This window comes from Mchenga conophoros, linkage group LG17 (genome assembly GCF_057382185.1).
Source record: "Mchenga conophoros isolate Kocher_MC1m ecotype Shallow Benthic linkage group LG17, M_conophoros_male_GT1.1, whole genome shotgun sequence".
Lineage (NCBI taxonomy): Eukaryota > Metazoa > Chordata > Actinopteri > Cichliformes > Cichlidae > Mchenga > Mchenga conophoros.
The window spans coordinates 25,568,234-25,593,319 of NC_140542.1; the positions used below are offsets into that span (position 1 = coordinate 25,568,234).

The following is a 25,086-nucleotide window of genomic DNA, read 5'->3' on the forward strand; positions in this document are numbered from 1 at the left end:
TTATTTAGTGAGAAAACAATATCCTATTGCCCAGACTTGGTCCCCTCTGGGTGGGTTACAATGCCAGGTCTGTGTCTCAGCATGTTCTGGCAGTAAGATGGGGTCTCCCATATCTTCTCCAGGCATCCGTCCAGGCTCCCACCAGTTCACTATTCAGCCACCATCCGCGGCCATTTAGACCAGAGAGCCGAAGCCTGCATGCTGCTTGGCTGGACACACTGCACATGCCACCCATCGCTTGGGAGAGCAGGCCGGCTGGCGGACAGACTGAGGACAAACGGCGGTGCATTTTAAGTAGAAGGTAATTCATCTGACTATGACTCAATACATGTTAGTGCAAAAACAAAGCATACAATTGGCTATTAGAGTCTCAAATACTAATTTCTATTTCTAATTTCTACTTTTATTGATTCCAAGTGATTCTTCCATGGTCAAAATGTTTCAAACCTTGCTCCTAACTCTCAGGTTTACTAAAATTTTACGTTTTTGGTGTTAATCTCCTAGGCTTGATCACATTTGTCTCGTCAAAGCAGCAAGAAACAGGCACATTTTGTTGTTTGATGGCGCTTTATTTCTGCTTTAAGCTGTGTAGAAAGCAAATTGTGCTGAGGATGTTTTTTCTGCTTCACGGCACATACAATCCCCTTTTGTCCTGTTCCTGCACCTTATGCTTTGATCTCACCGTGACTGCCCCTTAAATTATTTCACTGTCTATGAAAAATCAATAGATATGGAGAGAAAATGCACTGTCTGATCTGCTTTCCCCTGTGCTCTTAGTCATAAAAAGCAACCTTTAAAAACACTGAACCATATCATTCAGTACGACACTTATCTGGATAATTATTCCATTCAAAAGCCATTAGATCAGTCTCTAGTTTTACTCAAGAAAAAGACCAAAAAGTACAGCATATTCTGTTGACAATAACTTATGGATAAAGTTTTCCCAAAATGTGTTTTTTTTTGTGGGTAAATGCTCCTCTGCTGCTCAGTATTTGCTGCTATTGGAAGGCATGTTTGTGCAGCAAGTTATTAGTTCTCTCTCTAGTGTGAAGCAGTAGCAGTGACAGGTAAGAGTTAGTGTACTCCCCTTGAATAGATAATCACCCACAGTGGGCTGTGTGAAGAATGTCCGGACTGAGAGCTCTTATTGCCAGCTGGGATGCACATGTTGTCTAGATTGCACTCATTAGCAGTGACAGTACTATTTCCTGACAACTGAAAAGCCATTTTGACCACTATTAAAACAGCTATTTGATCTACAGATAATTCTTATAGCCTGACAGAAAGGCTACTGATAGTTTTTCTATGCTCATTTCCACTGCAATGAAACATCACAGCACATTATGTTAATGTGTACCAGGAGAGCTCCCACAAATTCCTTTAGCATGTCTGGCTATCCCTTGTCATGAACGCTTGTCATAATGAATATGTAAGATTTTATCTGCCAGAATGATACTTTTGGAGAGAAACTGACATTTTTAGCAATTGAGTGAAAGTGTTGTAAGAACCGGATGACATTTAAGTGACTAAATTTAGTGCAGCTGGTTAAAGATGGTTAAATGTGAGGGTAAAAGTGTGCAGAAATCATTGATGGGAGGGAACAGGAACACGCTCAATTGAACTCATTGTGGACTACAGTTGAAATAAGAATACACACAGACAGACATGCAGGGATCATTGGGCTTTTCTCTACACGCCATATGCCAATCAATGAATTATTCAGGGGGGTAGGAGTGAGGTTTTCTTCTCAATCAGTGCAACAAATCCAAAGCCCCTTCTCTGCCTATTGGCATTCAAGCTCATTCCTGGCGCTAGATGGGAGGAAATTCCTTAGAAAACTTGCATCTACAAGACATTGCAATGCTAAAAACGATAAAAATCATGGAAAACTTGGGAAAAATTAAGCCTTCTTAGTTCCTTTCGGCAGGTGAGTATCCATAAAGCATTCATAATTAACAGTGTCACTACAGGAGGGCCTGTGTGTTGTACATCACACTGGTGGAGGACCATGTATCATTTCTTCAGCCTGGAGAAGGGCTGTAGTCTCAGCGTCTGCTGTTCGATTGCTTGGTCGATATGCTCACTACAACCCTATAGATCAAGCCTTCCAGGACTGATCAATAATTCCCAACAGTGGAAGCAACAGACTACCTGTGAAAAATGGGGCGTGCTGATAGCATCCCATTTTTCACAGTTTGGACTAGGTCTAACTTTTTTTTCTGAACCTTTACTCAGAGTCGACCTCAAACTGGCTTACACGGAGAAGCTGTTGGTGTGGCTGCAGTTTGTTAAAACAGATGGCCAGAAAAGTCAAGTGCAAAAACAGCTCATCAACTAACAATGCATATCAGCTGAAAAACAGTAACTTATTTGCAAGTTTCAAGAACTTCTGCGTTTAAGGTGTGAGACTAAGTTCAACATCCAGCCAAAGTTGCTGAACCTAGCAGACGGTACACCCACACAAAGCTGGATATGTACCCTCCTTGTCCATCAAATTCTTGACTACAGCTTGAGACCAAGTTTTACATCACATAATAGACTTTTTGTCATAACCATAATCTTTTTTGATGTTTTGAGGGAGACTTGCCTTGGAAGCCTTCGCTGGTTGTGCACAGAAAAGTAAGCTGGACAGAGAAGTTAAGATCCTGCCATCTTCTCACCTCTTCACCTGGCATCGCTGTCTGATGTGTTTGTCAGATGTCTGTTTCAGAAATTGTTGGATGCAACACCTCCAAAGTATAGAGAATGTGGGCTCATTAGGACATCGGCTGGCACTTTATTTGAAGCATTCTGCCAATGACAGCTAAACGATAACAATGCAAAGCACAATACTGCAGAAAGATTTTTCTTAAAAGCCATTTTAAGTAAAAAAGATTTAAAAAATGGCTTTTTTGGAATTGCCCATTATATGCTTGTCCGCTTGTCCAACAATAGGCGTGATTGCTGCTGAATGACCTTAGACCTTGTTTTATTTACTCTGACATACTGATTCCTAATCTAAACTATTGCAGTTCACCCTCCGGCACATCTACAAAGACCCATAATGAAAATGGACAAGCAGGGGGAAAAAAAACAAAGTTAAGCCACAAGATTATTCCCCTGAGTAAGAATCAAGCAGGCAGTGAATTACTGTATCTATATGGGACAGATGTAAAATTTGACACTTATGTAGAATCACTCCATTTTGGCAGAAACAAATCAGCAAACGGCAGCTAATTTCCTGAATGTCTTCAGTTAATCTCATTAATGGGAACAATTGTGTGAGTAGATAAGGCACAGCACACAAAACAGCAGTGTGTTCCTAGAGCGGTATATGGCCAAGTGAGGCAAATTCAGCACTATTCACCACCTGGGAAACATCAAAAGACATGTGGAGTGTGAGCGTGTTCAGAACAGACAGCGGCCTGAACACGACACTCTGCGGCTTTAGAGATAAGCTGTACTACTCTATGCTTGTTGGGCTAATTTTGGAGAGGCTAAAATAAAACCGACATTATTTAATAGTGTGTTTAAAGCCTTGTTATCATTAGGAATGAAATTACTAATGCTTTAACGCATTGAACAAGGAAATGGTAATTTAGAAAGGAGTAAAGCAAAAATAAAGTAGGCCCAAAAACCCATTATGGGCTTTTTAAAAAAACTAAATGTAAGGTCAGCTCTTTGAACATTTGTAGCAACATGTTAAACTCATTAAAACTAATTTTCTTACAATATGAATAAGAGTGTACAACCATTTGTTTTAATGACAATAGACTTTACTTGCACATCAAGCAGTTAGCCGACAGGATAGTTGGTTTATGACAGATTGCACTTTCAAGTAATATTTGTGCTTGACTTCTTGGCGGGCAGATGAGCAAAGTGCATCTACAGACTGGATTGATGAGCTCCACGGGTAATGGGAAAGCTGTTGCATGCCGCTCTTTCCCATTTTGGCATTCATATCAGGCTGACAGGTGGGAAAAGAGTGACACAGCATATTTGTGAATGGAACTGGCCAGATTGCATGGTACACTCATAGTGCTGGAAAATCTCCTTCATATGGCACCCTGTACCACGGAGACTTCAGACGACCAAGAGACAGTCTGTCAAGAAAACAACGATTCAAATCTATTACACAGGATTGCTCAGGATATTATAATAATTGCAGTAGGCATACCAAAAGTAATATGGCTGTAGTGTAAAGATCTTGGATGTTAACCTGAAATAATTTCTTGCTCCAAAGTGGTCATTTTAAAGGGTGACCCCGTTCCACTCCTGCTGGGTCTCAAACACCTTCCTGATCAACTATATCAGAACTGCATACAGAGGTGAGTTCTGTGGTTGCTTATTTCAACAAGTTGAATTGCAAGTATGCACCAGGACTGCTGTCTGCAAAATCTTGGTCTTGGATTGAAGGGCATCTCAGAAGAAATGTTATGTGCATGGTTAGTTGGTTTTGCAAGTGATGGTGCTGTGATGGGCTGTTAGAAAGAAGAAGCCATACTCTTGTATGAAAATATTAACACCAACCTGCCTGCAATTCACTGAAGCAGTCATAACCTGCTATAGAACACAGAACTAAGATATTTTCCCGTTTTTGTTAACTCCCTACTGTTGATCTTCTTAAATAAACAGGGTGCCTACTTCCCTATTTGGACATCTGAAGATGTAGGTAAATTATTATTATTATTTAAGTGCTACTGTTCAGATGTAGAAAAGCAGAAAAAATATCTGTCATCAAAACACATTTTTTTCCCTCAGGAATCTACTGTAGTGGAATATCTGTTTATTGTTTCTAAATAATTTTGACAAGAAGACTAAAGTTACATTGTACAGTTGCTAATTACTACTTTTTATACGTATCTATTCGTAGGCTGAGAGAAAGTGATTCATTAATTTGATACAGCATCTCCCTGCCAGGATGTTTCTGAAAAGAGCTTAAGCAGAATTTAGATGTCACATTAGCAAGAAACTGTGGTGTAGTGTTTAAGGCACTGAAAATCTTCTTACCATTATTTTAGTCGCTAGCAGGTTGCTGTGGTCACCATTAGTTTGGGTGAAAGACATGCATGTCTGCAAACATTTGCAAACTATTCACCAAAACATGGTGAAAATGTGGAAAGAGCGATGCAAGCTGAAAAGACATAATGTCCACCTTCAGAATACAAATTGTGCCTTACCACTGCAACAAACACATTTCAAAAGTTGCACCTTTTACGTTGAAGGTGAACATTCCCCATTTCCGATTTCCGGCGCTCACAAGGTCCTAGCATTTGGTGACTGAGGCCCAACAGCTGATTTAGACGTCTTGGGTCAGTCTTTGTAGAGCCTACCACATTGCCTACATAAGTGGGTGGCACCATTGTCAGCATTCAAGCATGTGTGTGCAGCAGCACATGTTAATTATCTTGTGGTGGTTGCTGACATTTGTGATTAATTATATTGAGGCTATGACTATTATTCCTTATTTTGGTTATTCTCTTACCGATCCGTTCCAAAACTGTGGTTAAATGGTCGCAGGAAATCAACAGTACTGAACAGGCCAATCACAAAAGTTGCAGGCTGCATATACGTGACATACGGTTTCATTTCTAGAGAGGTGCATGTCAGGTAGCAGCGTATGCTTTCAGAGATTAAAATAAACCTAGATATAACACAGAAATATAAATCCTCTGTAACACATTCACCTTACATGAAAAAGATACCCACTTTGAAGCCAGGAGAACCCACAAACCCAGCTTTAGGGGACACAGGCTCACATTCTCCTAGTGCCAGTCCCAAGCCAGGATTAAACGGAAGTGTTCTGTCAGGAGGGACATCCAGTTTAAGATTTTTGCCAAAACATCCATTTGTGGATCCATTTGCTGTGGAGAACCCTCGGGAAACAAGGTAGCAACCAAAAGTACCTTTTCTACATGTACAAGAAACAACATCTTTAGTAATATTCATACAACACTACACTACCAAAAAGAATAAGCAGGAATCAAAAGTCCTCTGCTACATGGGAACACTTCAGGTTGCAGAAACTTTGATTCTACAGCTTCTGATGTTTTAGCACGAAAATACAGACAGAAACTATATATTTATAGACACTATAAATATATAGTGTCCCTCTCTCATGCACTTAATTAATAGGTTTTGCATGATTTCAATACCTTTTAATTTTAACTTCCATTTTGTTGCTGATGTTTTCTGTCTTTATTTGTATATATATATATATATATATATATATATATATATATATATATATATATATATATATATATATATAAATAAAAGAAGGGAAGTTATGTTTAGTCAAGACAGAAAACATCAGCAACAAAATGGAAGTTAAAATTAAAAGGTATTGAAATCATGCAAAACCTATTAATTAAGTGCATTATGGCACAAGTGGCTGCCATTATAGACAACTTAGATTCACTAATTAACCTAACACACATCTTTGGACTGTGGCAGAAAACTGGAGCAATGAGAGAAAACCCACCAGGCACAACGAGAACAAAGGCCCCAGGAATTAAACCACAGCGTTAACCACTGATGCAAGATACACGACAGACACTGTGTGAAACTTGTTTGAATCCTTTTCAGTAAATAGTAAAACCTTAAAATCTAAGAGTAGAACTAATATTTTTGTCAATACTTGTTGTTTTTGGACAAAGATAGACTGTCTCCTTATATTGGTTGATAAATCTAGATGAAATTGTCCAAATATATACCTTTTCCTTACCAACTTCAGACATCTATTGGCCCTCAAAAAAGCACACATAGTTATTTTGAGGTCCTACAATTAGCCCTATTAATACTAATACTCAGCTTATCTGTAGGCATAGAAATGGACTTTTACTGTACCACTATTTTTGAGAGGATATCCTGGTAACATCAATGTATTCCACAGCAGTCTGAGAACAAGCTACCTGCCTTAAGAAACACACTTCCAAACACGCTCTCGAGCTTTATAGTATGTTTTATTTCAGCGATTGAAATCCCATCTGCCTCGATCCCAAGAATTATAGTCACAAAGTCTACCAGCAAATGCTGCTTCTGCTTCCTGAAACAGTGTGTTAGTCCAAACCACAATCTTTTGTTCAGTACATGAAAAATAGCTTGTGCAACTGTAATACATTACATCACAAAAATAGTATTCAGCACTCATTGATACTCTCATGTGAAGCTTTGGTAGTAAAAGGTGAATGAGACAGAGATGGGATGAGGAGGCCATTCTGCCATTAGGAAGGCCGGGAAAGGGTGATGAGGCTGAGCATCAAGTGTATGTCTGTGTGTGTGTGTGTCTCCATTTCTCTGTGACTGGGGGAAGGGTTTTCTGTGTGTGTGTTTTCACTGGTTGTGTGCTCAACTGAAAATAAGTCTGCATGCACATGAAAGGATGAAAGGACATCGTGTAGCCTTTAACATCGCCCACAATCCCCTGCAGGAAGGTCATGCAAACCATGAATCGATGGAGATTGAATAAGAGCACTGATCGAGGTGAACAAAAAGGCAATAAAGCTCAAGTTGGAGGTGATTTGAACTGTGCCGTTTGTAACCACCACACCTGCCTCACCGCAACATTTTACCTTCCTCATTACCGAAGGTTTAGTGACAGTCAAACCTGGGCTTTAAAAGAGGACCTTAAACGATCATTTTATGCACATAAAAGCTTCTTCCACAGGTTGCCACTTTTCTCAATGAAACCTCGGGGGAATAAAAGCTTTGCCCGCACACCAGCCATATTAGGCAGGAAGGTGTATTTGCATGTTTGGGGTCCCTAACTGGAAAGTCACACACTTTATTAAAAAAAACCCCATTAAATTAAGCATCTTAGCTTTGCATAATGTATCTGTGTCACACTTTAAAGTATGTGCCACAGCTTCACAAGTCGGAATTCCTACTAATGCAAATATTGTCACATCTCTTCACCGTGCACGCCTGTAAATGTTAATATTAATTGGCAAGATCAGAGGGAAATCACAGCTTTGCCTACAGCAATTAACCTTCTACCAGCGAGCCAGCATCTGGATGTGTGTGTGTGTGAGTGAGTGAGTGTGTCTGTTCACTCATTCATCCATTTACAGGATAAAAAGTGTGAATGGAGAGGCAGGTGAGTAGATGGATGGATGACGGGGGAGTCTGTTGAATGCCTTCTTCCTCCTTGCATCTCTGTAATAGCCGGTGATAATGTTGTTTATAGGAGGGGCAGCTGTTCCTCATGTGACAGCTCGTCCTTTTGCGTTACTAAGCACACACACACACACACACACACACTCCAAGGCGGCCTGACTGCGGCGCTGATCGCGTCTTGACACCACTGTAACAACTCCGCCTCATTCTCTGAAATGATAATTGGGGAGAATCCTTGGCTATTGTCTCAAGTGCATTACATCATGCCAGCCTCTCAGTCTGCATCCCGCCCCCCTTCAACTCTCTGCTATGTCTCTCCACTGTGACAGCCGGCCGTGATTTTTTTATTTCTCCGGCAGAGCTTCACAATGTCAACCACACGAAATCTATACATTATAGACACCACGTATGCTTCCACACCAAGCGCTCACTACTCCCCGCAACATCCCCATCAGTCCAGAGTTGTGGAGATAAAAGGGGCACCGCAGAAAATCACCTTGAGCCCGAAGGAATGGGGCAATGTAGGTCACTGCGATACCGGCGGCAACAGTGTGCATACTCACAATTTGTTCCTTTACTATCAGCAGAGGCTCTGGCCGCGGATCAATGACAACTGCAGTCTGTGCAAGCTATACCATGAAGCGGACAATCCTAGGAGGCTTCTTCAGTGCAAAGAGCCAGCGACGCCAAGGATACGACCCTAAAGGTGCGGCTGGTCCCCGCCGCTGGCATTGTCAAAAAACAAAAGAGCAGGAACGATCGCCAAATTAGCCGGGTCGGGTAATGACATCTGATTTCCGGGGATCCACACGCACCGGTTAAGAAATTATGGCATGTTACAAATTCTGCTGTGATAAGCGGAGCTGGAAAAGACCATTGTAGGAGCTGACGGAGGGGAGGCGTGTGGAGTCTTAAAGTTGCAGCTGTGCAATTCTCTTTTCTTTATGTGCAGACCTATAATAATACGACTAGTACTACTAATAACAACAACAATAATAAAAGTGTTCAGCGTGTTAAAATATTTGATTTAGCCTGCTACATTTAATAGGTGTAAGATTTTATTTCTGACTAAAATAAAACGTGAAAAAGCGAAATATCTTCAATGTATGCCAGTAAACTATGATAAAATATCTGTTAGTACTGAGAGTACTTCTGTAAAATGTAAAATAGCGTTCCGCCAACCAATTAGAAAGGGCAGGGGAAAGCTCCTTTTTTCAGTCAGGCAGATGCCACCAGAAGCGATGTTCACCTTTTCCAGCCACACAGATGGTCGTTGCCAGATTCCCAAACGCTGTAGTTGGGAGATGCTTGGGGTCAGCCACCACTGCCTTCAGTCCCGAAGGCTGTTTGTCCAATTACCTAGGAAACAGTTGTTGTCCAATACAAAAGCCATTAACATTTACACTAGCTTGTTTCTTTTCATCAGGGACTCTCTCACAGAATCAGATCATATAAGATTTTTAGTAATATTTTGTTCAAGAGATTGTAATAGCTGCTTGTAGAAAGACACTATATGTTAAAAAAAAAACGTTCTTAAAAAATGCAGGGAAAGGTGGGCTAAGTAAAAGTTACCACGGGGTTACAACAGCTTGATAAAAACAATAAAAACTAGGTTTGATTGAAAGTGAAATATAAATACTGGATTTGTTATATATAAAAAAAAATATGACTGTGCAACTAAGTACAGGTGATTTTAAACGCAATAAATAATGATGAATTAAAAGAAAATTAAATGGTGAGTTTAAACGATGGAGAGACTTGAGAAGAATCTAACTTATTTAAATGTTTTTTTTTTTTTAAAGATGGTTAAAAAAGAGTGGAACAGATAAAATATGTATTAAATAGATGTTATTATAGATAACATTAATACAGTTTTGTCTTTAATATGGTACTGTAACATAAGGTTTTGGTTCACATATTTGTGATCTTTATGTGAATTTAAACCTGTAACGGGTCATTATTTTTTAAGTAAAAGAAACGTGGAGTAAATTTTGAAATAATATTTAAAGACGACACTGCAAAAACAGTGTTGGTCTTCATTGTTGTAGTAAGTCTTAGTGTTCATTGTGCAGTAGCACTTTACACAAATAAAGATGCTGTTGATTTTCAGCACTCACATGTATTCAAGATGACTGGATGTCCATATACATTTGACCAATCATGAGTCTATGAGTCACTGTTTTAAACTCCCTTATATTTATTTTCACATTTACAATAATTATAATTATGGTGATGTTGTTACTATTATTGTATTATTACTATTGTAACACTACAAAACATCTTAAGAACTATTGGGGCTTGATAGAGCAAGCACAAAAATAGGATGAAATGGTACATTCCAGCTCATATTTTCATACATAGTGGAGAGTGTTTTTGCTATTCAATTATTAGCTTTTACGATAAAAAATAAAGAAAGAAAGAAACTAGGACATACCTGGGTTGTGGTACCGCATTATACTGTACTATAGTTCTTTCCTACACGTCTTAAAGTCTGTAATTCCCATAAAATGGTTTAGAAAATCAAACCACTGGAATAGGGTCTGTTGGTCAATCCAACATGCTAGGTCAAAATAACCCATAGAGGTTTGTCTATATTTGACCCAGCCCTCTGCTGCACAAACAAATCAAAATGTGTGTGTTTTGTGTGTATTTAATTTAAAACTTTATGTCCTGTTTGGGGTCAGAAATGCTGAGAGGTTCTTTCCCATTGTTGAGGCTTACTGACAAAAAAGATGAATAATAAAAACTAAACACAGGCACTGAATTTCTCCATTATTTTCTACTTGTCTATGTACACTGCTGTGTGCTGCAGGCTATAAAACAGTGGGCATGGATTTCTTGTGATTGAATATATAGAAGCCAGTCTAAATATGGACAAGCAATAACAGGGATTAAAATGGCCAATACTTTGAAATATCAGCAAAGAAACAAAGACAGAAATGTTTTAAATTATTTCATAATATTTTAATAGATTGAATGTAGATGAATATTTCATTATATTTTAATAGATTTAAGGAGATCCCATTTATTCTTAGCAAGTGTGGCAGGGTGGTGCAGTGGTTATCCTCTTGTCTCACACAAAAGAGTAAAAATAGTTGTCTGCCTAGCTGCATTAGCCCTGCAATAGACTGGTTACCTGTCCAGTAATTAACCTGGACCAAATGGCATAGCCTCCATAAATAAGAGTGTGAAAAAACTGAGTACAGTGGAATCAGTTTGAAACGATCTGAGCTTTACAGCATGGTGTACTATTCTACTGGAAGCAGCAGTGTGCACTTTACACTGTAGTATTGAAGGGTTGGACTCAGTTGGTACTGTGGGACCCAAAGTGTACCAAGAAAATATCCCATACATCATTCCACCACAATCTGAACATTTCATAGAGCGCAGGATGGATCCATACTGCATGTTGGTGACATTAAATTCTGACTATTGCAGTAGCAATGTTTTTCTGGTCTCCTGGTGTCCATTTCTGGTGATTAAACCTTTTGCGACATCATAGATTCTCTACTGCATACCTTGGTTGTAACAAGTGGTTAGTTGAGTTACTGTTACTTTCTGATCAGCTCTAAGTAGTCAGACTATTTTCCCCTGACCTCTGACATCAACAAGGCATTTTCAGCCAGAGAACTGCAGCTCACTGGGTATTTTCTGCTTTTCAGACAACGGTCTGTAAACCCTAGAGATGTTTCATGAAGGGACAATCCCAGTAGATCAGCAGTTTCTGAAACATTCAGGTCGGCCGGTCTCCAATCAACAACCACATTCAGAGTTGTTTAATCATCTTTCTTCCCCATTCTGATGCTCTGTTTGAACTTCAGTGGGATGTCTTGAACATGTCTACATGCCTAAAAGCTGAGTTTCTGATATGCAATTGGCTGATTAGATTTTTGCATTAAGAAGCAGTTGAACAAATATTACTAATGAAATGGTTGGTGAGTGCGTCTTGTTTTATGTATCATATCACAGATGATAAGAGCCAATAACAAAGATATTCTGATGATATCTGCTACATTATGTTTTTGTTAATTATTACAAAATGCTATCGCTATTTTGTAATAAAAGTTTACTTACTGGTTTGTGAACCTATTGTCAAACCCAGGTCTTCTTATAAAGAAGCTTAGTCAAAGCAGTTGGTGTAAACAGATACACAGATACCCACAAAGTGTCCCATTCTAAGCTTATTCTATTTTAACCCAAGCCACAGTTTTTTAAAAATAGTTTGATATTTATAAAGATGTACTTTATGGTATTTTTTAAACTGTTTTAGAAAGTTAAATAAACTTCAGATGCTTTTCATAATAACAATCAGATAATTCTGTAAAAATGGCAATGGGATTTAAATTTTTTAAATGTCAAATATTTTAACTGAACACTGTCTGAGAACTCTCTTTCCTACTGCTTTTTCACTAAGGCTCTAACTTTCTCTCACAGCAGCAGTGTGGGCCCGTGACAAATTGCTGCCTGTAGACTGCCCAAAGATTAATGCCACTGTCCATGGTGCTGAATTCTGTATGCTTCTTGTATGTGCTGTACTGTGCTGCAGGCCTCTTAAAAAAAGGTATACTAACCCCCACACCCCCTCCCTAAGTGTTGCAAAACAGTTGTTTCCCTGGATTATTACATTAGATCTATAATCATGTCTCTTGAAAAGCACCAATGTTTCTGTTCACAGGAATTACAGTCCCTGGATTCTGGGAAAAGGTCCATTCTGGAAGATTTATCTCTCGGCTGCCAGTCACTGGCTTGGATATTTAATTAACATACGTTGTGCACTAGCTTGGTGTTTGCTGTCTCGTTTTGGTCTTTAGCTGGCACTAAATCCCACCTGGGAGAATGCTGTCAGATGCTTCTTTTCTCTGTTGTAGCCCCAACTTGCTTCCCCCTCCTGTTCTTTTCCTGTTGTCTGACAAATTAGCAAAACAGACACAGAGCTAAGTGGTGGGGTGGAGTGCTGGCTCTTTTCTCAAGTGAAAAAAAGTACACCATGATGACAAAACTCAGCAGTAACCATCAGGGCTGTAAAATGAAGCCAGCTAACAAGTGCCAAAAAAGTGCAATTCTTTGAGTGGCCACTAGAGGCTGGTTCCAAAAAAGAAGTCAAACTATAAAGTTGCTGTAAAGTCGCTTATTTCCCAATTTATAACAATTCTGATTAATGGAGGTTTTTTTTTTTTAAAGATTACCTAAAATCTTACTAAGAATTAAAATTTATTTACATTTACAAAGTTCGGGTCATAGTCACTGTGACAGACAGCTGTGTGTTAGTGGACTCTGTGAACTGAGGGGTGAACTTCAAAGATCAATAGGTTTGCTATTCATGTTTGTCTTGTTGGGGCTTTCTGGAGCAAAGAAAAGCATTGCTAGCATTTTCTAATAACTTCAGACACCTTTTTTTTTAATCCAAATAATGATAATATTTGGTCATATATCCAAATATAATCATATCTGGCACACCAAAATCCAACTTATAACACTGCAGCTTCACAGTCCCCTTGTTGTCATCACAGTGGTGTGTGTGCTTTGAATCCATGGCCAGAAACAGAACAGTCTTTATTTTTCATCACTCAGCTTTGAGTTCGATTAACCTTATTGTGAGAGTCTCAGATGGTTTTTGGCGAGATAGTAAATACTGATCGTTCCCCATGATGATTAGAATGACAACAATATCATTCAGTCCCTGTTTATAATGCAGCTGAGTGTTCGTATAGCATACCACCCACTATATTGACCTGCCATGTGCGTGTTCTACAGTGTTGAATCACTCAGTCATATCATATTAATTTCCCCTGAGAAGTCAGTATAGGCCTCTGCATATGAATGACTATAATGCAGCCAGGTGATGAAAATGAAAACATTTTCATATCCGAATGCCCTGAAGCTAAGAATTCCCATATATTGACTGGTTTGACTCAGAGACTCTTGCACCATCAAAGCTTAACACTAGGATTTGTAAGGCGGTTCTTTTGACTGCACAATCTGTGGAAATGAAGCTAAAATAGGCACCAGTTAAGAAGCAATGATCAAAGTGATAAGGGAATCAAGAAGAAGCTATAAAAAGGCACCTATAAAAAGAAAAGAGACCTATGACGCTGCTTCAGTCTGATCCTCCTCCTCATAGCTTGACACGCTCAATGTTTGAATGTCATTAAGCAAGTCATCCCCTCCCCCCTTTCGTCATGCAAATGGACCTCTTTTCACACGCGGAGATTTTGCATGCAAATCTCACATCAAAATCTCAATGATCTCAGAGGTTAAGCTGCTGAGGTCCTCACAGCCAATTAAAAAGACACACACACTCACTCCTTTAGCTAGAGAAATGCTGATGCAAATATTTGCTGTGGATGATGGAGGGACTTTGCGTTGTGGTTAAAATTACCAAGTAAATGTTAAGTCAAACAGCTAGCAATACGATGTGACAGCTGAGAAAGTGCTCTCATAAACCCGAGGGAGAGATGTTGGTGTATTGTTTTGCGGAACGCCCTGCCTCTCCAGGTTGTTTCAGTGGATCAAAGCAAATGTGTACTCTGAAGCCTGACATTATCCCCTTCTGTTAACATGTCCATGTCCACATATCCATCATCTCAGCCTCCAGTCTGCCTCCCTTCAGGGCCTAAAATCGCATCTTATGATTTATCTGTCAGCATATTTCAGTTGCAGTCTGTACAAATCCAGAGCTGCCAGGGCTCTTTGTGACTTTCTGTCTGTCTCTATAAATGAACCAGTTTACCGACCTCTTGCTGCTTGATACTCTGATATCAGAGATTAGTTCAGTCGACCGCGGTGTGAGCTGCATTACAGAGACAGAACGGAGCGGGATTACAGGTATCTGGAATCCTGTAAATCTTTATGTCTGCCTCTTGATAAGGCGATATCATTGCACTTTAGCTCAGGCCTCCTCTGTCTGTCAGGTTGAAAGCTGACCGACTGGATTCAACGGTTACCCACGTTAACTGTTGATTCCAGATCTTTTTATGCCTACATTTGGTTTGTCTGAGCATGCTTTGAATATCTAATTATTTCATAATGAACAAAAATTGGTTAAACAGCTACTCAAAAATATGCTTGTTCGGACATAATGATAAATAGCAGAAGATGAGCCCCAGTCTTGGAGACCAGTCAGTGATCCCCTGGCAACCACTGGTTGCTATGGAAAGTTGGTTGTAAATAGGTGCACAATCCTGTTGCCATGATCACCTGTGAAATACTGCATAAAAAACAGACTTTTCTGCAAACACAGCAGCATTCTTGCAAAAAATGCAATCACAAGAGGTTTTTAGTGCATCATCTTTGTGAGAGCCTGCAACCTCATGCAAACCACTCACCAACCAGCTGGCAAGTGGTTTTGAGTGGTTCCTATAAGTGACCAGAGGCTGGCAGGAGGTTGCAAGCCAATCTCTATTTCTGTGTGACTCAGTTTATTCCTAATTATCTGTTTTTCCAGTATAGTGGTCATGCATATAAAGGGCACTGTTTTTATGTACTGCGATGCCACAAAATTACAGAGCATATGAACGACTAAGTGTTAAAAAATCCTGAATTTAATTTTATAATATGGGCCAAGCACAACACCCTTGAAGACTCTTGAAGACTAGACCGACTTAGAGTACAAGCTGGCATTAAATCCATGCCACAGAAAAGGGGTGAAATCCCACCTTAAACTTTTTATTATACCATATCACTATAAAAACCACACGGTGCTAGATTTATACATGACTGTATAAACATGCCTGCGTACGGAGCTCCTTCTCCCTCACACACCAACAGCTGACAATGATTCATGCAGCAATAAGACTTAACCTGTGCTCTATGCTGCGTAACAATTCCTACCATAACAATTATACCACCACTAACATATGCTCCCATTCCTTTACAGGTTATGTGATTCATCTTATTAACATTCATTGTAGGTGCAGATGGGGGACAGCAAAAATTATGGTCATGCTCACATTTACAACTTTTATGAGTGGCTATTATTTTAATCCCAAACACTCATGCCAATGACAAAAAGAGGAAATGTCTTTAACTTGGACGCCAAACCATTTGAATAAAGAACATCCAGGCTGAGTGGGCTTCTTTTTAAAGCAGAATGCAGGTTTATGTAAGGATAAAGGGTTTGTCGGGATAAACAAATCACAGTAATTTCCATGCAAGATAAATAGTCCCATTTCTTTTGCATGCAAGAATAGTCTACTTTATAAAGTATGTTCCTACTAACATAAGTGATGTTCGTTAACTAAAATATTATGTCAAAGAACCGACAGGATGACTAGAAAGCAGGATAAAAAAGCTCAAAATGAGCGAGAGAGAAACAAACACAATCACCGAGCTGGTCTGGAAACAGCACCATTGCAGGGTTTTTTTCTCTTAGTCTTTGTTTGCCATTAAGGTGTAATTTACAGTGGAGAAAACTAAGATGTCTCCATTACTCCCCCCAGCCCCCATTTTTTTTAAACATTCCAAATGTACTGAGAAATGTTTGCTAATATTTCTTGATGCAAGCTGTGAAGAAAGCATACAATGAAATGCAAATATAGAGGAAACAAATGCTCATCGTGGCAAACCTGTGTAGGTGTGATGTAGTTCATCGGATGCTGTGGGAAGTAGATCTCCCTTGAATATGTGAGTGAGGTGTGTGAGTACCTGTATACTAATATAGCCACAGTAAAGTACAACCAACACCTAGCAAGTTTTAATCACACGATACATATAAATATCGATGCAGATGAACCATTTTCATGCGGCAAGTTCGTCTTTGTCCAATGTAACCTTTTTTTTATTTTAATGTTAGATGACAAAATAAAGCTGCAGCATTATTAGCTGATGCTAGCACTGCCTAGTTGCTTGGTTTGCAATACATTTTCCTTTAATATTTAATCGGATTCAAAGTTATGCTAGCAAAATAATCTTAAAGCTAAGTATGGTTACCAGAAAAAGTGAACAGCTGACTGCCTGCAGTGTCTTTTAATACATTTGAAAGTGAGCACCCACCTGTCATTAATGCTAGTTAGCTAGCTTTAGCAAGGCTAAATCAAAGTAGCCCAGATATGGTTTAGGGCCAAAAAGTAAAAAGGTAGATTCCTATATTTAAACATTATGTTTTAAGTCTAGAACTTTGCTTATTAATTCAAAAGGTAAAACAAAATTGCAGCAATGAAACAACAAATATGTTTATTTTAATAACAATGATGAATCGCTGCGATTTTGGATGTTATTGTTGAACTGAATGATACTCACTGGTGCATTGCTTGATTGACAGGTTCTTACAGCTGTGTGTGAGATGAAAGTGTTGCTTGTGCTATTGAAACTGTATTATCCAAGTCTTTTCATATTGTTGACTCTGCAAACCATGTCATTTTAACACACTATTATTGTTATTGTTATTTCTTCATCTAAACAGTTACTAGTATGTTCCTACCACTTATTAACAGAATACTTGATTTGTGCCTCTCCCTCTAACATTAACACCCAAAGCCTTTTTTTTTTTCATTTCAAATTCGTCATTCACCATGTGAATTCTTGAGCTATGACTAAAAACATGGTCATAACTCAAGCAGCACATTTTGCAGACTACATGTCAAGGTGTCCTTGGGCCACGACCAGCAAAAATAGCCTCTCATTTTTCATTGGTGTGTGATCTTCAGCACTGTGGAAAAGTCTCAAGCCACTCCTCATTTCTTTGTATTTTGCTTCCAAGGAGCCAGACTTTCTTGTAATTTTTCAAAGTGTTCTTGAGCAGTAGTTCTCCAGGCTTTCTGAAGGTCTTTCAAAGTTCTTCTCTCAACAATACCGCTTCACACTGACCTATAGCTCATTCAAGCATAAAAAAGACACACAACTCAAATAATGAACTAGTGTTGTTTCTCAAGGCAATTAAACAAAGAACCACTTTAAAATTTTATCCTTAGGCACTAGGAGTACGTTACAAAAATACTATGTTTAAAATTGCCAAAGATAACACAGTCTGACATTGTGCCATTAGCCAAAAACTATACATTGATATACTGAGATGTTGGCATATCTTGAAATGGTGTGAGGTATGTCTTCAAAGAAAAAATAGGAAACTAAGGGAAGTGGAGGACAATGGATGGGTGTAATAACAGCAGATGAACAGAATCTGAAAGTCTTGTCCTCAAAAAATAGGAAAAAATCCAGCTGGACCTGGAACAAGATCTTGGAGATGCATCTGACACTTGAACATGGCTTTCGTAGAGCTCATTCTACTATAACAGCTCTTCTTAATAATAATGGATTGCATTTATATAGCGCTTTTCAGGACCCCTCAAAGGGCTTTACAATACCACTATTCATTCACTCTCACATTCATACACTGGTGAAGGCAAGCTACAGTTGTAGCCACAGCTGCCCTGGGGCAGACTGACAGAAGCGAGGCTGCCATATTGCGCCATCGGCATCACCAGTAGGCGAAGTGTCTTGCCCAAGGACACAATGACCGAGACTGTCCGAGCTGGGGCTCGAACCGGCAACCTTCCGGTTACAAGACGAACACCCACCTCTTGAGCCACGATCGCCCCAGTGTCCACTGGCATTTTGATGTCAAGTGGTGCAGGAGAACATTCTGTTTTGCTGCTGTTGGACCACATGGATGATACTTTAAGCGCTTTGAATGCTCAGAAGAGTACAAAAGCGCTATATAAGAACCAGTCCATTTATCATTTACCATTACTGTTGCTCGTCACATTTTGCTCGATGGGCTGAGATACTGGGTGGGTGTAACTTGGTTTTCTTTGGACTGGTTGGAATCATACCTTGTTCTGTGGCTGTTTCTACAGGTCTTCCTCCTCTTCTCTTTCCTGTGGTGTATTGGGGCACTTCTTGTTTCTGCTCCCTTTCCAGCACATTTTGATCAACTTTAAGGGCATTTTTATCACTTCTATGCAGATGACATCCAATTACATATCTCTTGTAAACCCCAATATGTTTCTAAGCTACAGATCGTGAGTGGTACAAACTCTGTTTGCCTCATATACTATATTTCTATGTGTTTTTGCACAAAAATAATTTGTTCATCCCGGATTCTATTTGTTCCAGATTATTATAGGTTTGGTTTTTAGTTTAGTTACTTCTAGGTTTATATTCAAATCTCTCTCTGTCATACACTTCTTTTAATTCTACTTCTACCCTTTGTTCTGCTTCCCACCCTGTGTCACACACAATTAATCTTCGTATATATGCCACCAGTTGTTTACCACAAACTTATATCTAACTTAGTTAGATTATCTATTTAGCGTTCCCAGTATTCTTTGTATTTTTTTTGTTTTTCATATTATTTCATTGAGTTCTCATTAGTTTGATTTGTTTCCTCCCTTTAAAAGCAGATCTGAAAAAATCCCACCAATCATCCAAAGTTTTACTGCAATAACAAGATTTGAAAGGACAAAAAAATCAAAGTGAATTTACTCTTTGATTACAAAATGTTAAAATTATTTGGCAAATGACATCAATTTTGTGATTTTGCCTCTTTGCCTCCTGCTGCGTTTCCTCCCTTGAGATGCTCTATTAACAGCTGCTTTCAGTTGCTCCTTGTTCATGGGTCTTTTTCTCCATTCAGTTTATCTTCAGTAACTGAAAAGCATGCTCTATTGGGTTAAGCCTTCAAGGTCAGGTGACCAACTTGGCCTTTAAAGAATATCCCTAAAGAAACTGTTAAACAATATGCTGTGCCAATTTTGAATCTGAGCAGAGAGTATTGTCTTGTTTACGTCAGAATTCATCCTGCTACTCCTGCTCTAGTTGGAGAAATTCTCTCCAGGAAATCCTATAATGGGCTTTATAACAATAAGATGGACAGACAGACAACCTGAAACAGGATCATATTGACCACAGCTAAAAATGGTGTGTCTGAGTGCCATATGACATTGGTGAACTTTTCCTTTGTTTGCACCTGACAGCAAAAAACTATATAAAACATGTCCATGCTGATAGCATTTCTTTACCTCAGCATATTTTACCTTTGGACCACTACTTTATTTAATCTGTCTTTTATGAGATTCTTCTCTAACATGTAAATGATAGCGTCTGAAAATTAATCTGAGACCAATCCATAGCTATTTGTCAAAGGCCAGCATTACATTTTTGAGATCATGCATGCCATTCTCATCATTCCTCACTGAAAGAAAGACAGGTGCAGCCAGAGTAGCCATTAAGTATTAATCGAGTGTGCTCCCTCACAATTTGAAATCCAATTGACTTTTTGTAGCACGGTGGCAGGAAGAGGGGGATAGAAGGATCGCTCTCACTGTTAGGAGAGACAGCTGTGTCTTGAACTGCGGCACATATCAGTGGCGCTTTCAGATGACAGCAGCCCTTGGCGGTATGTAGTGTTCACCAGGAGCAATTACAGTTTTATATGCCACCATATTTCTGTTCAAACTCTTATTTTAAATCCTTCTGGGGTTTTGATGTTGATACATCGAATTGATCCTGCATAGTCGCTGTTCGCATCTCAAACACACCAAAGGACACACTCTGAAACATGCTGGCAGTAGTTGTATGAAAAGAAAATAAATCTTCACTGTAGCTTTGAATGCTCTTAAAATGAAATTAAATGGAAAAATAGTAGTAAAAACTAGAGACATTAAAATAAAGGAACTCATTCGAAATATACAAAAATAAACTACTCTTTTGATTACTATGGATTATGTGAATCTAAAAGATGGGAATAAACACGTGTAATATTTAACCTGTACAATGCATGCAGATGCTCAAGCATGTACACACATGAACATAAATCAGAGCTCATTCACTCATGCTCTAGGCAAAGTAAAATCCCTTATCTTCTAAAAGACATTGCATGCAGTAGTATAATCCTCAGCTCTTACCATCACAAGATATTACCCATGATAAAATGTAGCAGCACCTGCTAAGACTAAAATAGTGGTAACTATTGAACCAAATGCAAACATTCACTTTTAGTAACATTAATAAAACCAGTTTTAATATAAGTATGCATAAATCATATCATGTGCCATGTTTGTGACCATCGGTTGATGTGGACGACATTGAGATCAGCTTATCTGCTGGAATTGTGGCTGACCTTTACTTTGCGGCCTCCCATTCAATAAGTCTACTGCCAGTTTAAAGAAACACATCCGCTATGAATCAAAGCAGCTGATACAAATACTGATGTGTTGGTGTGATTTGGCATTACCCCTCACTTTAGTGTAGTATCATAGGCCATTGGTAATAGCTTGGACATTAAGAAGGAAGGTGATGAATTAAACATGTTAAATTAAAGGTTTGCGCAGCCACTCTCCATAACCAACAACTTTTAACCAGTGTGCCCTTTGCAAAGCACATTAAAAGTTCTTGTAGAGACATTCAGTGGAATGTGAGCCTGACCTATGCGACTGATACATAACACCGAACACTAATCCGAGCTAATTTTTCATGTACTACAGTCTGGTGTTTTACCCAGTTGATGATGAAATCTGTGGTTAGTAATAACAACATATCCAACGGCCCGTTTACACCTTCACTGCATTCTTTCTTTCCCCATCTCATTCCAGTGATGCCTTCATAGTGTGGATGGAAAACAAACTGAAGTATAATTTTGAGGTATTCAAAGGTTACATGAAAAACTGGGCAGTTTGATACAGTTTAGTTTAAGTTAAATTGGTTAGTTTAAGGTATTCGTTTTTAGTTGGTGAGGTTTACAGTAATACACTGTGTTGGACTGGTGTAGCACAGGCTGTGGTGTTTGTCGTCGGGCATCAATTAAAATTTAAGTTCATTTAACACCAGCTTATATCTAGAATAACTTAGTTGTCTAAATCCACAAAGAGCAGTGATTTTCAGAGCAGCAGCAGCACAACACAAAGAAAACAAGTCTATAAAATACAAATTAGTATGTGACTTATTTAAAAGTAACTCTTTTCTCCATACTGAACTGCTACACCTGCCAAATCCATTTTAACCCCTACGTGCGAGCCATATTCGGCACTTTCAGAGTGAGAGAATATTAGTTTTTGCATTGCATTGTTGTCAGCAACCTTAAATTGTCATGTTTCCTCGTAAGTGCTTGCCAAGAGTGCATCGCTTGTATTATAACTGTAAAATTTTACAACTATGGTTATGATTTTTCTTCCTAAATTACTCTGCTGTGCAAAATGAAAGAAGCTGAAGCAGTGTACCACAAGCTTTTCATAAATGCAGGTGCACGGAAAACCTTGCAGTCTCTTAGCAACATCAGCGCAGGTAGACCTTTACAAAATCAAGATCCATGAGTCTGCTCTATATGTAATTGTAATATATCTTGCAGCACCCTTGGAAAAGATCCACTGCCAGCGCTCAGGCACAGCATTACAGAAAGGGACAGTACAGACTGGGAGGAGAGTACACTGAATGAACTCAATGAACTGAGAGTCTTACAAAGCCGTAAAAACAAAAGAAGGTGTCATGATATCGGTCCTCGAAATGATGATGCATGACTTCTGTATCTGGGCCATCAGTTGGTGATTGTTGTTAGAAAGGATTCACCAAGTGCAGGGACAGATTCTCTAAAGGTGTTATTATACTCATATCTGCAGGTGCATTACGGATCAAATTTTAATGACTTTTGCTTTTAATTTGATACAGATGAATACTGCGGCAATCTTTTGTCCACCACCTTGCTTTGCCTCTGTGTATCACATCACTGATGAACAGGGAAGCTGCATGTGTGCGTGTCTCCCATTCATCTGGTGAGAAGTGCAGCTTTGGGATTTGCAGCTTTGACTCTCTGCATTATAGGACAAAATTTGCCCATATAGGTTATGGGAACGCTAGCGACTTAGCTGGCTTTGGAAAATTCTCCCAAATGGGCCCAGTTAACACAAGTCACATCAGCTGATTCACTCACTCCGCGGTAGGGCCCCACATCTGGTCTGCCCTTGAATGACACTGAGGCAAAATCAACTGAATTCGAGGACAACTCGGTCTCTCTCTTTTATGTGTCAAGGAGAGAACTCCTGTTGCATCCAGTCCTGATTGGTCCATCAAGGTCCCAGTTGCCAGGCAACCATCCAGCGGTGTATGGGGCCTAGCTGACAGACAGCTGCTAATGAAGCTGAGGTGGTGGGTAGAGTGAGAGTGCTGCAGAAAAGGGCTATGCAACCTCTTTTCTCATGCCTTACACATCTTGAACTACACCTGCAAGCCCCAATTACACTGGTGCTCATATGCACATGTAATCTCATTTACTTCCTGCCCATATTAAGAGTGTATCAACAGTCACGTCTTACACAGCCCCACCTTTTACACCATCTCCCTAAGCATCCTGTGACTAATATTTACGCAGAAAAAAACAGGAGCATCATACTTATATGCTCACACAAGGTTTCAGAGTGCAAAATAAGTATTTTTTTATTTTGGAAATGGAGGTGTAAAGACACAGATGGCATCCACGCAAACATGACAACCACAGTGTTGATTGCTGCACATGAGTCACGCTCAGGTCACACATACAGATCCTGCACAGCAAATGTCCCTTCCAATCTGTTTGGACACACTGGGAATTCAATGGGAAATAAGAGTTGCAGTCATATATTTTCCATTTATTTCCAAAAGCCACAATTTGTCACAGTAAAACACTGGGCAAATGGGGTGTGTACATTTTTTTAGACACGCTAGTGCATGTAAGACCAAATTTTTCTTTATGTTTCTTTAAGCTTGAAGTCCTGTAACAGTTCATGGGTGTAAAGTTTAGTGTTGCACTTTACTGTGTGCTTCAGTGCTCTACATGCTGTCACACATTTTGGTAATGCCTGAAAAAAATACACCATTTATGTGTGTGTAATGCACCCTTGCTATGCCCCTCTGCAGAGCCTTTAAGGTGCCACTCTTTGTATCCACTGGAAGAGCAACTCTATAGTGCAAGACCACTGTGAATTGTCACATCGCCCGCTCAAGGTGCAAACGACCGAAACCTCGCATCTCTGAGCAAATCTCAACGCACCAGAGTCTTTGTTCCAACCCGTGGTGAAAGCAATGAAGCAATATGAAGCAGTTCATTTAGAATTGCATTAAAACAAAAACACACACACTTGAAAACATACAAAAAGTTGTACTTGAAAATGTGTCTGCTGTTTTCAATGGCAGTCATCTTTTAAAGAGTGACAAAGTCCACATTTGGAGGTTGAAGAGAGGGCGGTGATGAAAGGTACAAGTTTTCCAGTCAGCAAATATTGGTTTGTGTCTTGTTTGGGCTTTGGTTTTGTTTAATTTTAACTCAGATTAATTTTGTTGGACTCACTTAGTTTTGCTTTTGCTTGTTGGATTGGTTTAGGTACAAAACGCTTCTTGCTTGGGTTCAGAAGAAGACAATGTTCTGGTTTAAGTTCTGTACTTTTTAACCCTTCCTGAAAAAATGAAAGTTACCCACTGCATTCAAACGTGGCGCTAATGGGTCTTTACCAACATTCATATGTATGAAGAGAGCCTCATTTCTCCAGTGTGTGACATCATCAACAGTCTTTGTTTTTTGGTGGCCCATCTTTGCCATGAACATCAGTGGTTCCAACTTAGCTGCAGAAATTCTACTTCCACCTATCTTCAACCAGCACTAGTCTTGATTTGGTGGAAATGTGTGGAATCAGGTCTGGGCACCGGCGCCATTGCAGTGGGATATGCAATATTCAGTGTGAATGAGAACCAGCTAGAAAAGTGATCTCAGTGCAATCAAGGTTTGGAGGTAATAACATAGTTATAATGGCATCACAGTAGGAAAAAAAATCAAATGTATTTAATCTTCCTCAGTAGTTCTGGTAGCAGTCACAGATGACAGTCACAGATGAATATATATCGCAGTGTACATTCGAGTGGACTATATAGCCACATGACAGTTAAAGAAAGTACTTGTGATGAACACAAGGAAGACCAAAAAAGCGCTGGATGGACCGAATCAAGGATGATATGAAGGCTGTGAATGTTACACCAGAAGACGCCCTTGATAGTAAGAAGTGGAGGAAAGCATGCAAAATCCCCGCGTCG

At 39.3% G+C, this 25,086-nt stretch overlaps 1 protein-coding gene across 6 annotated transcripts in view; it reads right to left on the reverse strand.

Moving 5' to 3' along the window:
• The window catches only part of ppfia2 (PTPRF interacting protein alpha 2), a 184,709-nt gene extending 175,746 nt beyond the window's left edge, over positions 1–8,963 (reverse strand). For 5 of the 6 annotated variants that reach the window (XM_085252611.1, XM_085252617.1, XM_085252613.1 and 2 more), the window contains exon 1: positions 8,661–8,962. The gene's annotated coding sequence lies outside the window, so the exon portion shown is untranslated. Of the gene's footprint in view, positions 1–8,660 lie in introns of all 6 variants that reach the window. The other variant, XM_085252614.1, reaches the window with a different exon arrangement.
• Positions 8,964–25,086: the final 16,123 nt, after the last annotated feature.